At 34.0% G+C, this 15,174-nt stretch overlaps 2 pseudogenes; both read left to right on the forward strand.

Annotated features, from left to right (window-relative positions):
- The first annotated feature begins 622 nt into the window (after positions 1–622).
- LOC131957705 (chromosome transmission fidelity protein 8 homolog) lies at positions 623–1,151 on the forward strand (annotated as a pseudogene).
- Positions 1,152–1,666: 515 nt separating this feature from the next.
- On the forward strand, positions 1,667–5,464 carry LOC131957710 (large ribosomal subunit protein eL32-like; annotated as a pseudogene).
- Positions 5,465–15,174: the final 9,710 nt, after the last annotated feature.

Genomic DNA, 15,174 nt, shown 5'->3' on the forward strand with positions numbered 1-15,174 from the left:
TACCACATTTCATAGTTTTTTTAAAGAGCCACAAACATTTTTATTTATATTTACATAATATATATATATATATATATATATATATATATATATATATATATATATATATATATATATATATATATTTATATATATATATATATATACATTACATTTAAAATAAATAGCTTAAAATATGAAATAATATATATTCATATAAAAACATCCACGTTTCGCATAAAACATATTAAAGTAGTTTAAAAAAACATATTAAAGTAGTTTAGCAAGCTCTGCTCGAAATTAGAAACTTTACATTGTTATTAGATCTATATCTTTAATTACCGAGTATTGCAGACTAATATTTTTATGAGTTTTTTTTTTAATTAAAATAATTATTAATATGTGTGCATGGAGCTGAAGAGCCGCATCTTGACCTCAAAAGAGCCGCATGCGGCTCGCGAGCCGCAGGTTGCCGACCCCTGAGCTATGCCGAAACAATTTTAATTTAATCAACCTATTTATTTGAACTTAGTAGATCTAACTAAGTAACTACTAACTAGTCTGATTTAATCTCAGTGAGATCTTTAGAATAGAATTAGAATCGTTATTTTTTTAACGTGAATAATAATTAATAATGTATTTATTATAGAAAGAAAATAACTTTAAAATAAGAAATTAGAAAATGGTTCGAGTTTCTGTGCAAATACAAAGCGATGATGGAAGTTGCAAGCAATGGGCAATCGTAGAACTACAAGGAGATCTTGAGACAAGACACCCTGTACCGTTGAGTGGGAAATTTATTGGAGATCTACACTTTACACTTAAGGATTCACCAGTGCTAATAATTGGTCACCACATTCTCCATGGTAAAGTGTTGAATCTTGAGAAACCTCTGGCAGTGTTAGTAAAGACGACAGAAAGCAGTGGGGACGCGGCTATGGAAACAGACGATGCAGCAGAATCGAGGAAAACTTGTTATGATGTCAAGGCAATCATCAAAAAAAAAGATTCTTTTCAAAACAAGACCCAAACCTATAATTGCTCATGTGCCAAAAAAACTGTAGTTTTTTTTGTGTACAGTGGACAGGGGGACTTTTTTTTATTTTGTATGAATAATTTGAATGTGCTCTGTTAGTGTTTTGGGTATCTCTTGTCATATTTGTTAAGTTATTGATGCAATCTCAATATATTTAGTGATTCTCAATTTAAAAAAAATTAAAATATCTAAAATGTGTGAAAACTAAAAAAAAAAAAACAACCTCTCTGATCATTCAGACTCATTAATAAGTTGTTGATATCTAAGTACTTCAGTATATTTACAAGGTAAAAAAAAAACAACCTCTCTGTGATAAAAAAATAATGATCTCGTCCGAAAGCTTTAACGGGACAGAAATGAACAACACAACTAAACAATACAGACCTTACTCACTACACTTCACGATCTACCATAAGGACAAATCAACGGTACACTCGCATGGGTTCCCCCTGCACTCGAAAACGACACCCTGCTCAAAGCTCTAAGAATAATTAGCAAAACAGAACCATCAGTCAAAACAATCCCACACACCAACAATCGAAGATTTACCATCTTCACAGATAACCCGTCAATCATCCCTCACTACATCAAGTTCAACTACAAAAACAAATCTATTAACATTCTCATAGCCATCCCAGGAAGAAAACAAGCATGCCAAACATGCGCATCCACACAACACTGGACAAATCAGTGTCACCTAACAAATCAAGACTCGCCACGACAGGAAACTCCGGACGCACCAACAACCGAAAATACAACAAACCTGACAACAAGCTGCAGCAGAAACACCCAACCACCAGCTGGTCTCAACAAAGAAATAGTCACCGGACCGGCGAGGAAACGTCAGCAGCAATTACCAAGACACAGCTACATCAACTCCCACCACTACGCCACAACCCGGAAAAATCAGCGCTAAAATAAACACGAAAGATACATCTAGCACCGGCAAAGCCAAGCCATTTTTAGTAACAGGAACAGAATCGCTCCATTCAAAAAGGAAAAAAATAAGTGACAGCCCCTTATTAAAGAAAGGTAGAGTAACAAAAACAGCAAAGACTAATGAGCTTATGACCTGCAGCAGCTGCTACAAGATGTGCAACAGCCTAGAAGAGTATGTAAAACATTACAAACAACACCCGAAGAATACAGTATGCGGACTCTGCAATATACAGATTACACGCGAACAAGCAATCACGCAAATGCACGCACGGAGACTGAAACTTTCCAATGCACCATCTGTGAAACATTTTTCCTTTCAGAGGATTCTTGGGACAGTCACTGCGAGGAAATACACTCTGAAACGGGGGATGGTACCAATTACTACTCAGCTTACTTCAGCAAAAAAAAATTGTTTGGCATATTATGATTTTTTAGAATATTGCAAACAAAAATCGAGACCCAGTCTAGGTGGTCAAAAGTATATACACAAGTAAGCTTGATTGTGTAATGGTTTCTTGCATTCTGTTTATTTTTATGATTTTTTGTATGTATATTATTATTTTTGAAAACATTCCATTTTATAGCTATGCAATTCTTTAGTATGTTTTATTTAAATAATAATTAAGATACGCAATTGCTTTTTAAGTTCCTTTTTAAGTACGTACCTAACTATTTAAAACTATTGAACTATGCCATCTTTCACACTAAAGCTTATGTAGATTTTTAACTTGTTTTCTATGCAACAGAGTGTGTTCGTTACTGTAGAAGTGTAGAACAATAGCTGCTGTAATATACCTGTTTTTATTTTACAAAATCACAATCAAGATGCACGGAAAACATTATTTATATAAAAAAACGCATTTGTTTTGTTTGGTCGGAATTGGCCCCAAAAAAAAACGCAACCCCCCTCCCCACTCATTGTTTCACGGTCTAGCGGCATAGTAGTTCCGCACATAGCGCTGGTTTTTATTTCGCAGCAATGTCGGTTAAATATAGCTTGTATTTAAAAAAAAAAGTTTCAAGGGAGGTAATTGTGGAATTATATTTCAAAAAATAAGCAAACCGAAACAATCACTAATTTTAATTCGCAAAAATTCAACTAAAACAAAATATTTAAATAAGTAATGTCACAATATAGAATAATTTGCAAATTGATACAATTTATATCTTTGACAGAAAAAAAAATATAAATCTCAGCTGTATTAAAAATCATGAACACTAAACTTTTTTAATATATATTTAATATAAATTAGGTAAAGAAAAATTGTCCTTGTTATTAGTTGATCTAGTATTTTTTCAAAATTATTTTTCAACCTCTCAAAAGCAATAAACTGTGAAGTCAATGTCAATATTATTACTTTAAAAAAACACTTTTCAAAAGCAAAACTTAGATCAGTGGTTCCCAACCTTTTGCGAGTGGCGACCCCCTTTCATAAAACATAAGTGACCCGCGACCCCCATATAATTAACAAGTCGAAATGACTAAATAAAATAATAAGCACTAAATTAATATGATCTAGTAGACTTTCAATATGAATTATTCTTGATAACTGTTTTAATACGATAAGCAAAATTACATGCTATTAACAAGCATTAACTAGCATTAACAATTAAATGTTGCAAATTTAAGAATTCATCTTGTTATTCAACGGCAATGCTGGTAACATCAAGGAAAGCAGAGGAAGGGTAACAATACAGATTCTTCTTCTTTCAGCTCGGCGAAAATAACGCCGCAGTTCGTTGTCAAGAGATTCAAGATGCACAGAATCCTTTAAAATTTTTATCTATCACACCACACTGCAGAGTTTCTAAAACATGGCAGTATTTCAAATATTTATTTTTCCTCGCCAATTTTGCAGCTTTGATAAAAATGCCAAGAGATTATCATGAAAAGAGATAATATTCGTTCCTTTATCAGGTTAAGCTTTTGTTGATGTTCGAATATATCTGCTAGGTATGATACTCTCTCCAACCACACCATGTCGTTAAAGTATATCAAAAGGTCTTGTTTCCTTGCACTTCCAAGAACATCTTGATTTCATCTTTCAATATCATCTTTCAATTCAAAAGCACTATTGACATTTCCTATTGACAGCCAGCGTATTGAAGTGTAGAACCTCGAGATCTTTATTCTTGTCTTTGCACAGTTCTTGAAACAGACAGGTGTTTAGGGCTCCAGATTTAATATGATTTACGACTTTTATTAGCAATGGAGTCGGATAAGTCTTGCTGGCGAGGGCATATGTGAATCATGCAGTGGATTCCCTTTCATTAGGGAGCAAAATCTTTTACCTTTTACTTTTTTTCTGAAATCCCCATTTTGACCCAAACACGACGCACCATACGTACAAGCTCCACAGCCGTTTTCCCATTTTAATCCTCCATTTTCAAAAAAACATATTTATTTCTCCATGATATCTTCACAAAACATCAACTCTTATTTGCTAACATCTGAATGAATATATTTCACAAAGACAAGCAACTGCGAACACGAACTCACGTCTGTCGATTCGTCAACTTGAAAATCAAACAATGGTGAAAGCTTGATTTCATTCTAAATTTGTCTTTTAACATAAGCCGCTGCATAGTATTATTAGACAGAGATATTTGTTGCATCTTTACTGCACTGGAATCCCCAAGAATTAATTTTACCATCTTCAGCATACATAGTTTGATGAGATTTTCTCCTTTGTGTGAGCGGTTTTTTGCTTGGCAATTTCTAATACTTCTTCATATGATGCTTGCACTAATGCTGTGTTTTCTTGGTGAAAACGTTCTGTTCGATCAAGTCTCTGACGTTTGCAACTAGCTTCATGACGACGAAAGAACTACATATCTTTGTTGGTGTGTTCCGAATGACTCATCTCAAAGTGACGTTTGGAAGTTTTCATAGACTCCTGACTAAGAACAACTTTGCACAGTACAAATTGTTTATTCTCTATTCCATTTCCAGTGATGTTAGTAATGCCGAATTTCAAATATTTTTCTAAATATTTGTTTTTTATTCATTGCTAGAGTTTAGTCTACCAGTTGGTGACCCCCCAGAAAGCCCTTTACGACCCCCTTGGGGGTCGCGACCCCCAGGTTGGGAACCCATGACTTAGATTGTAAAGAAGAGGAACAAGAAATTTATTAGACACCAATCTGACAGATATGGCAAAGTCAAGGCAAACTGGCGAAAACCCAAGGGTATTGACAACAAAGTAAGGAGGAGGTCAAGGGTCAATATAAAATGCCAAACATTGGTTATGGTACCTGGAAGAAATGCAAGCACCTCTGTCCTGATGGCTTCATAAAGTTTTTGGTTCATAATGTTAGGGAGCTGGAAGTATTGTTGATGCAAAACCGCACTTTCTCTGCTGAAATTGCACACAATGTCTCAAGTAAGAAGCGTAAAGATATTGTTGAGCGTGCCCAGCAACTAGCTATTAAAGTGACAAATCCAAATGCCCGTCTTCGCTCTAAGGAGGATGAATAAACTGGCAGCTTGGTTAAATTAATAAACATAATATATATATATATATATATATATATATATATATATATATATATATATATATATATATATATATATATATATATATATATATATATATATATATATATATATATATATATATATAAAAACCTCTCAAAAGATAACACCACCCTCAACCCATTTGGTATCCAATTAGAATCTACTATGCATCTCTGTTTTTTCGCTTTCTACCTTTTATTTACATATCGTTAATATTTTCTATTAATTTCTCACGCTGTTTATATTGAAAAAAAAATTCTCAACAAAACTGAAAAACATTTAAGACTATTACTATTATGGTAAAAAAAAAACATGTTTTTATTTCTTTATTTCTGATTATATTCATTTGAACTGTTGATCTTTATTTTAATAATGTTCACCATTATGTTCATGCAATGATAATTTTTATTAATGTTTAAACTATGTCAAATTCTAAGCAGAGGCGTAGCGACCCTTTCCGGCGCCCGGGGACAAACTTTTCGATTTGCACTCCCCCCCCCCCTCAAGATTTGGATTTGCACCCCCCCCTCAAACTTTCGATTTGCACCCCCCCCCCCCTTAAACTTTCAATTTACACCCCCCTCAACCTTTCAATTTATTTTTCCAACCCATTTTGGCGCCCCCTAAGGTCGGCGCCCGGGGACATATGTCCCCCCCGCTCGCTACGCTACTGATTCTAAGCACACACACATTTGTATATTATGTTGATGTAAATATTTCTATTTGAAAATAAAGGTATTAAAAAAAATAACACTTCATATGCAGGGGTCTCTGAAGCAGATGAGCTCTACTTCATCTACCCCAGGGGTTGGCAACCTGTGGCTCAGGTGCTGCATGCGGCTCCTTTGATGTCAAGATGCAGCTCTCGAGTTCCATGTGCAAATATTATTAATTATACTTTTTTTTTCAAAAACTCATGCAATGTACTCGGCAAGGTACGATACAATAAAAAATATAAACAACGAGCCGACCCGCGGCATATCATACGCCGCTATTTAGTTGTTTTTTTTTTCTACTTTTCAGTTATTCATAATTTGTGAATTCGACACTACCAACGCTGCCACTGAAAATATTTCTTTAAAACACTATAAGTAGCTCGTTAAGGACGATAACCCCACCCTCCTTCCCCACACCCTCAACTTAGTTACCCCCCCCCCTACGTTTAAAATAGTTTCAAACAAATTATCTGCCCCTAATAGTCGTCACTAAACCCGGCTCTGTTTGTAAACATTTAGAGAGAACCACAGCTCACCAGACCATGTAGGGGTGGGGGTGGTAGGGAGCGCGTTTACAGCTTGTTTTCTAGCGTCTCTCAGAAGAGAATTATATATATAGATGCTATTCAATAAAAAAAAAACTCTCTGTGATTAAAAAAATGTTACATACATTATTATGTACAACGCTTTAAAATATTGCATCCCTAGCAGGCTGTGGTACAAATTTCCGCTAGGGATCACTAACAAAAGGAACGAACGGAAATGCATGTATGAAATGGTTACATCTTATTGTGTTTTAAATAGTATATGTATTATATATATATATATATATATATATATATATATATATATATATATATATATATATATATATATATATATATATATATATATATATATATATATACACATGGCTATAAGAGGACGAGCTGCTCCTTCTAAAAAAATTTGTACCCACACAAAATATACCGGACTTTTCTGTCGCACACGCACCCCACGAGAATCCCACAGGGTGGGGGAGGGGGGGTAATGTTTCCCATTTCTAAAACCGCTGTTCCAAAATATAAACAGAATGCAATCTATGGAATATCAATAGCCAATAAACTTAATGTAATTTAAAAAAAAAACATCAATATCCTATCGTCGACAACATTCTGGACAGGTTCATTGTAAAAGTTCCATTTCTTCGTGAATAATTAACCGTTTTATTTTTTATTTTGTCTATTGTTTTTTTTTTCATTCGTGTACGTATACACAACACCCACGAATTATGGCTCATGAATAAAACAGATGGGCCCAGGATATTGAAAACCCGACATGTCTGGAAGATTGTTGCGAAAGATAAAACACCCACATGAGTTTCTTCGGCGAATGTCTAACATTTATTAACAAACTTCAATAACTTTGTATGGATAACTTACTTTTATAGCAAGAGTATACTTATGCCCGATCGCAGTGATAAAAACATGGTTGTATCATATTAACAAACTTTCAATAACCTTAGTTAACTTACTTTTATAGAAAGACTGTAAATATGGCTGATCGAAGTGATAAAAGCATGGTTGAACCGTTTTGAGAGGAAAATCATCATGAGAGAAATAAAAATCGGATCGTGATCTTTTGTTAAGATTAAGATAATTGAGGCCTGTATGATAATTGCAATCAAGTAATATTTAACATCATGTCACGTGATGTTAATTTATGATATTACAACTTTATTTTACAACTTCATACAATGATACGTATGGACTTCATCAGAAGTGTATTTGAATGAGGGCAGTAGAGTTAAAGCGTAGGGGCGAATGGAGAGTGACGGAAGGGGGGGGGGGGTTAAGTAAAATCGAGTTCACTTTAAAACCTGACGGTCTATATGCTAATAGGGCAAGGGATGGTGTGGTCAGCGCTATGCCTAGTCGCATTTACTTTATCTAACGCGAGTTAGGTGCACATCAGAGCTGGGTGGACTCAGGGACGTTCTACTGACTTGAACACGGATTCGAACTCGAGACTTTCGGGTTAGTAGTCTATCGATGTTCCGCTAGCCCACGCCGGGGATGGGGGGGGGGGGGGGGATAACATCCTCAGTTACTATTATGCTTGAGACCCGATACAATGAGTCCACACATTAAATATCACTTCTCGTTTGAAGAAGATTTTTGTGACTTTATTTGAAACTTGTGTTTGGTCACAACAAAAAATAAAATAAAATTCCTAGTTACAAATCAAATAAATGTGTCAGCATCACTTTGGTGAAAAGAAACATAATACAATGTAGTTTCCATTGTTTAATTTCAAAGTTCTTGAGAACTAAGATGTGAAATAGATACCGAGTGTTAATGTCAGAACCGGTGTGTATTACTTCAACATCAAACAGGATGTCTAGACATTTTAATTTAATTTTTTTTTTAATTGTTAAATTTTATTTTTATTTTATAAACTTTTTACCATCTTGTATAATTATGGAATGTAAGGGGAAGTATTTTAATAGGGCATAAAAATCGATTTTTACAAATCGCGACGTTTTTTACATCATTGCTATATCGGAATCCGGGAAAAGCCTAGTTTTGTTATCTTGTCTGTATGTGTGTGTATCTGTATTCGTGTTTGTGTGTGTTTGTGTGTGTTAATGTTTGCGTGTGTGAACTCGATATCTGAAGTACTTTTTAGCTAGGTGTACGAAATTACATACAAAGGTAAAAGTTCCAACACATATTTTCTATCAGCTTTTGAGCGATTTCCGATAATCGGAATTAGTGCTATCACTGACTAATATACGAAAAAGATAAGGAGATCTCACTCCCGCTCTTTCTTTCAACATTTACAACGTCACAGAACACGAATCGCTAACCCTTTAATTTCATCGAGTTTTGTAACAAGTCTACACCATTCCAAGATTGTATCGGATAGCATACTGTTGTGAAAATGATTAAAAGTATTGTGTTTGGTGATATTATTTTATAAGTAATACAGATCTCTCTTCTTCACAATTACAAAATATTTCTATTTTAATGATCTCCTGTAAAGTATATCATGACAACACCGATACAACGTTGTGTTTTGATTTTATTATAAGTTTTGTTTTCTTATGTCACAGCGTCGGTCTAGTTGGTTATAATAAAACCGTGCAACCCAATTCTCAACAATGTCTAGTGGAGCTTTTTTTTTCCTAACATTCCAGGTAAGTGTATCTCTGATGACAACACAAGAATGTATCATTTTATGTATACTTTTACATCATATTCTAGTAAAGCACAGGTGTGGCATCCCACCTGTCAGGTGTGGCATCCCATCTGTCAGGTGCTGCACCGGCGCAGGGAACATCAGCATCCTAGAGTTGACAAACAGTGGGTTGAAGCACAGGTTGTACCACCGCGTGACAACCAGGCTGCAGAGATCCAACACGGCCAACCCGGTGAAGCTGATGTTCATGGTGCTGCTGTAGCCCTGTCGGTGGAAGATGATGATGTTGATGAGGTTGGTGGCGATGCCTAACATGGCGAAGAGACTGCTGAGGAAAACGAGGTTGACGACCTCGAAGACCTGATGCGCATCGTCGCTAAACGTGGCAAATAACGTCGTGTTTTCCGCATCCGCTTTTTCACCGTTTGTTCCTGGTTGGACAAAAACTATTGAAGCAAATCCAAAAAGTAAAGCAGGCTGAAATCGGAGTCAATGGCTTCAATGGCGCATAACCAGTTTACACGTATACTTAATTGTGTTGGAGGGGATCCCTTTCAACACTAAAATTTAGAACGAAGAAAAAGACCAACGCCATCACCAAGGCTACGGCTACAACTCCGTCTTAACTTCAAACCTTAGCTAACGTTTTTAATTTAAACAATTTAATTATCTTATACCCATATCCTGGTTGGTAAAATTATCCTTAAACCATCAATCCTAATTTTTTAAAAAGCCCCTGTCCATTTTCATGTCGTTCTTTCCCCACGGTTCCGCTTCATTAAACAAATAATTTAATTACCACCGTGAGTACCCGACCAATCTAGAAACTTTAATTACACTTGCACCAATTACTACCCCGTGAAACCCTTTCAAAATCATTACAGCTAATTACTCCTTTCTTTCTCCCCCCCCCCCTCTCCCCCCACCTCACGACGCTATGTAAATAGGACTACATTAACGACCACCTCTGCTAATATTGAATAACAACTTTTAAGTGCGCTGTTAAAAAACGCTTTTGGAAATCGATATGGGATCGATTACTCACCGTTACATTTTACTTACCGTCCTGCTGTCAGTTTTTCAACACAAGAAAAATATTTTAACACAATATTTCAATTGTTCATATAAGTACTTAATTTTTAAAATTTTTATTTTATTTGTTATAAAATTTAAAACATTCTTTTTTTTTTGTTTATTTTTGTTTATTTTTTTATTTTTTTTTATTTTACACAATTGTTTAAGGGGGGAGAAAAATAGCAGAATAAAACAAATAATAGAAAATAGAATTATTAAACATCTTTTAACACTGTAATCAACACAGTCTAGGTAACCAGTAATAATGTTAAAATTAATCACTAAATTAAACTTGTACTGTAAGTATTTATGTCACATTTAACCTAAATTTTATTTAGCTCACTTGTAAATACATTACATCAGTAATGGTTAATCAATAGTTTAATCTTGTGTAAATGGGATACTAGTAATGATTACGTATTTAGAGAGTGAGTCATGTCCCTTGAATAAATGTTAATTGAAATATTAGCGTTTTGCTGTTGGTTATAAATATAGGCAAAAGTGTGTTTTTTTAAGACGAGAATGTGTGACTGTTTCCTGAAGGTGAAGGACAAAGTTATTTATAAAAGAAACGTTACTGGACTTCGTATTTCTTCACATACAAAACTTACCAAGTAAAAACTATGCAAAATTTGTGATGCTAAACTGCTTCACATATAAAGAGGAATATTGCATTGAATTATGAGCAGTTACAGTAAAGAAATGTGTTAAGAGAATACATGTAGTTAGTAATAATTAGGCTGATTTAGTTACAAAGATTCCATTGGTGTCCGCTCCATAATTCACAAGTCAAGGTAGTTATAAATACCACAGCACCATGGTAAACTAGATTGAACTAAATGTTGAACTTGTCTACTTTTGTCTCTGTCTATTAGCGTGTCTAGTTATGTCTTGAGATGAACAGCTTCTTTTTGTTTAACCACAAATTGAAACAGGTCAAGTAAATGTTTCAAACAGCGAACCTTTTAAGGTCTAACTACTTAAATTTTAGGTTATATGACAAATATTTTAGGTTTTTGCACTACAATTTTAGGTTTTCGAACTAAAATAATTTTTTTTTATGATTTGAGGTCTTAAGACATATATTTTAATTTTAGGTTTATAATATTAGGTTTTAGTTTTAGGCTTACAATATAAGGTTTTAGTTTTAGGTTTACAATATAAGGTTTTAGCTTTAGGTTTACAATATAAGGTTTTAGTTTTAGTTTTACAATATTAGGTTTTAGTTTTAGCATTACAATATTAGGTTTTAGTTTTAGCATTAAAATATTAGGTTTTAGCTTTAGGTTTACAATATAAAGTTTTAGTTTTACTTTTACAATATTAGGTTTTAGTTTTAGGTTCACAACATTAGGTTTTAGTTTTAGCATTACAATATTAGGTTTTAGTTTTAGCATTACAATATTAGGTTTTAATTTCAGGTTACAATATTAGGTTTTAGTTTAACATTACAATATTAGGTTTTAGAGCTAAAACTTCGGTTATAGGACGCACGAATCATACATCAATGAATTTTTTTTGTTCGTTTCAAAATTTATATGCACTGACTGAGTGCAGGATGTTAGCTTAATTAATTGATTAATTAATTAGCCTCCCGTTTTGTTGGAGACCCGTAACATGACGAATTTGAACAACGGACAGGAGGAGATAATTCTGTGTTTAAATTTTTCATGAGCTGAGGATGGATTGCCCCTCTGTTGAGGGGGGCGTGTGTGCGTCTGTGTGTATGTGAGTGGTGGGGGGGGGGGGAGTGTAAATATAGCGAGCATGATGTTCTAGCTCTGAACATGAGCAAATGATTGTTGGTTGGTTACGTGGAGTTTGGTGTAAGTGACTTGGGTTATATTGGGCTGGGCGTTGTTCACTGGTATTGTTGCGTTTGTTGACTTGGTAATGGTGACTTGGGTATTAGTGACTTGCTAGTGATGACTTCATAATGGCGACTGTATAATGTAGACTTTGTATTGATGACTAGGTAATGGTGACTTGGTAATGGTGGTTTAGAATTCCTGACTTAGGTATTAGTGACTTGGAATAGGATGCTTGGTATTGGTGAGTTGGTATTGGTGAGTTGGTGATGGTGACTTGGTATAGGTGACTTATTATTGGTGACTTGGTATTGGTGACTTGGTAATGGTGACGTGGTATTGGTGACTTGGTAATGGTGACATGGTAATGGTGACTTGGTATTGGTGACGTGGTAATGGTGACTTGGTATTGGTGACTTGGTAATGGTGACATGGTATTGGTGACATGGTAATGGTGACATGGTAATGGTGACATGGTATTGGTGACTCGGTGTTGGTGACTTGGCTAGAGTGACTTGGGTATTGGTGACTTGATAATGGTGACTCGGTATTGGTAACCTGATAAAGGTGACTGAATAAGTATTGATGACTTTAGCTTTTATGAATCTCGTCATTGTTGACTTTGATAATGCTGACTTGTTTATTTCATACTTTTGGTATTGTTGGTTTAAATTTGTATTAACTTTTGCCCTATTGAATTTTTACCCCATTAATTAAAAGTACTCATCGACAGCGCATTTACTTTAGATTGTGTATATATGTGTGTGTGAGGGGGGGGGGGCACCATGATTTTTTCATTTTCCTCTTTCTTGCTTGTTATACCCCACACAAAACAATAGTAAATAAAATGAAGTAACATGCTATATCATCCCACCTTTTTCTGTTTACTTTTTTTGTTTTATATGTTTTTTTTTTTTAAATTGCAAAACTAAGTTTATACTGTATTGTTGACCTGTGTGTGTGTGCGTGTGTGTGTGTGTGTGTGTGTGTGAGAGAGAGAGAGAGAGAGAGAGAGAGAGATAGGGGGAATAGTTGTTAGGGGCGGGGTTGAGCCTGGAGGTTCTTTTACTTTGAAGTCCACATAACCTTGAACCCTGACTCTACACCACTCACACCTTTCCATAGTCAAACTTATTTAACCCTACCCTTTCTGGTACTTCGCAACGGAATTGTGGGCTACTTACACATTGGTCAAATAAACATGCAGAATCTACAACTCTCTGTTATTTAATCAATAACTTAGCCCTACTTTTAATTTAAAAAAATTAGTATCTTTAACAGAGTTATACATTTTTATGTAACTCTTACGGGGCTATAAGCATGTTATACAACTCAGGGGACAAAAGCACATGACACACTCCAGGGGACATAACCATATATATTCATCAGTATTACAAAAAAACGTTCATGACGGAATATTGCCCTTTTTTAACCGGCTAAGCGGTAAGTTCAATTATTTATATTAGCATGGCATTTTTATATAAAAAAAAGAGCAAGCTAATGACAAAATTATTTAATAAAATTTTAGTTCTGAAACTGATGTCTGAAAGTGTTACTTTTTGGGGAAACAAACCTGTTCTAAAGTTACAAGTCAACCATTATGTTTAATAGAATGAAATTTAAAATAAGCTCTACACCTGTACTTATAAAAATTAAAAAAATTATATTCAACATAGAACACAAAGTTATTTTCAGGTATTTTTCAGTTTTGAAATGAGAAGTTCTGTATTTTAAAAGTAAACGATTTTCAAAGAATGAAAGTTGGCCTACATGTCAGCAAGAAGTATAATAACTGTAAATCTATATCAGTCCTCACAAGCCAGTGATAAAAACTGTGATACTAAAGCGAGAATAGCAAGGTAAACTGACGCTGTAAATCACTTGTCTGAGGCGGTTACAATAAAATGAAAAAAAATAATTTTGTTTTGGGAAGAAACAACATGCTTAAAACATATCACGAAATAGAAAATGACGTTTTTTTAATCAAGATGTTTGTTAGAAAACAAAATTGAAAAAAAATAACACTTTTAAATTGTGTACAATTTGGTAGATTTACGTGTAGGTGACGTGTAGAAGATAGTTGAATATTTTGCTGCTGTATTACATGCATTAGTAGGTAAGGAAAAATTGTGCTCTTCGGATTGCAGGTTCTAGTTCGCAGAAAGTCCCAGAGCATACTCAGCTTTAATTAGTACCTGACACAAGTTAAGGAAATTACTTTTCTTATATATATATATATATATATATATATATATATATATATATATATATATATATATATATATATATATATATGCATAAATTCATGTATGATCTATATAATATGTTTATGTTTGAATGCGCAGTTTCATTTCAGTGTCCTAACTAAATTAATACAGCGTGGATAATTTTACTGAATATTTTGATTATTCAGTGATAAACTCTAAAGATATACAAGGTTCATAGTAATTGATACAACAATTTTTTATGATGTATGCAGATCAAGAAAAGTTGTCGATTTATTTAAATCAGTAGCTTAAATTTCAGTCAGTGAAATAGAATAATTAAGTAATTGTTATGAATATATATATATATATATATATATATGTATGTGTGTGTATGTATGTGTGTGTATGCGTTTGTATGTGTATGAGTGCACGAGGTTAACCGTCACGGTATTGTAAAATATATATGATTTAAATTTAAGCAGTTGTTTTTTGTTTTAAAATTATTTTTTTTCCGATTTCTATTTGTTATTCTACAAGATTTTTCTTACGTCTGCTTCTGCCAGTTTGTCTCTCTGCGCTGAAAAGGATTCGGGGTAACCAAAGGTCGTCCTGTTTTATTTAAAGAAAATGCATGTTTGTATTATATTTTTTACTGTATTTTAAATGTAATAGTTGTTTATTTTTTCAAAAGTTTCTTTTAAAATCAACATCCTCTCGT

The sequence above is a fragment of the Physella acuta genome, unplaced genomic scaffold (assembly GCF_028476545.2).
Source record: "Physella acuta isolate Inbredline_101_S28 unplaced genomic scaffold, ASM2847654v3 ptg001259l, whole genome shotgun sequence".
NCBI classification, from domain to species: domain Eukaryota; kingdom Metazoa; phylum Mollusca; class Gastropoda; family Physidae; genus Physella; species Physella acuta.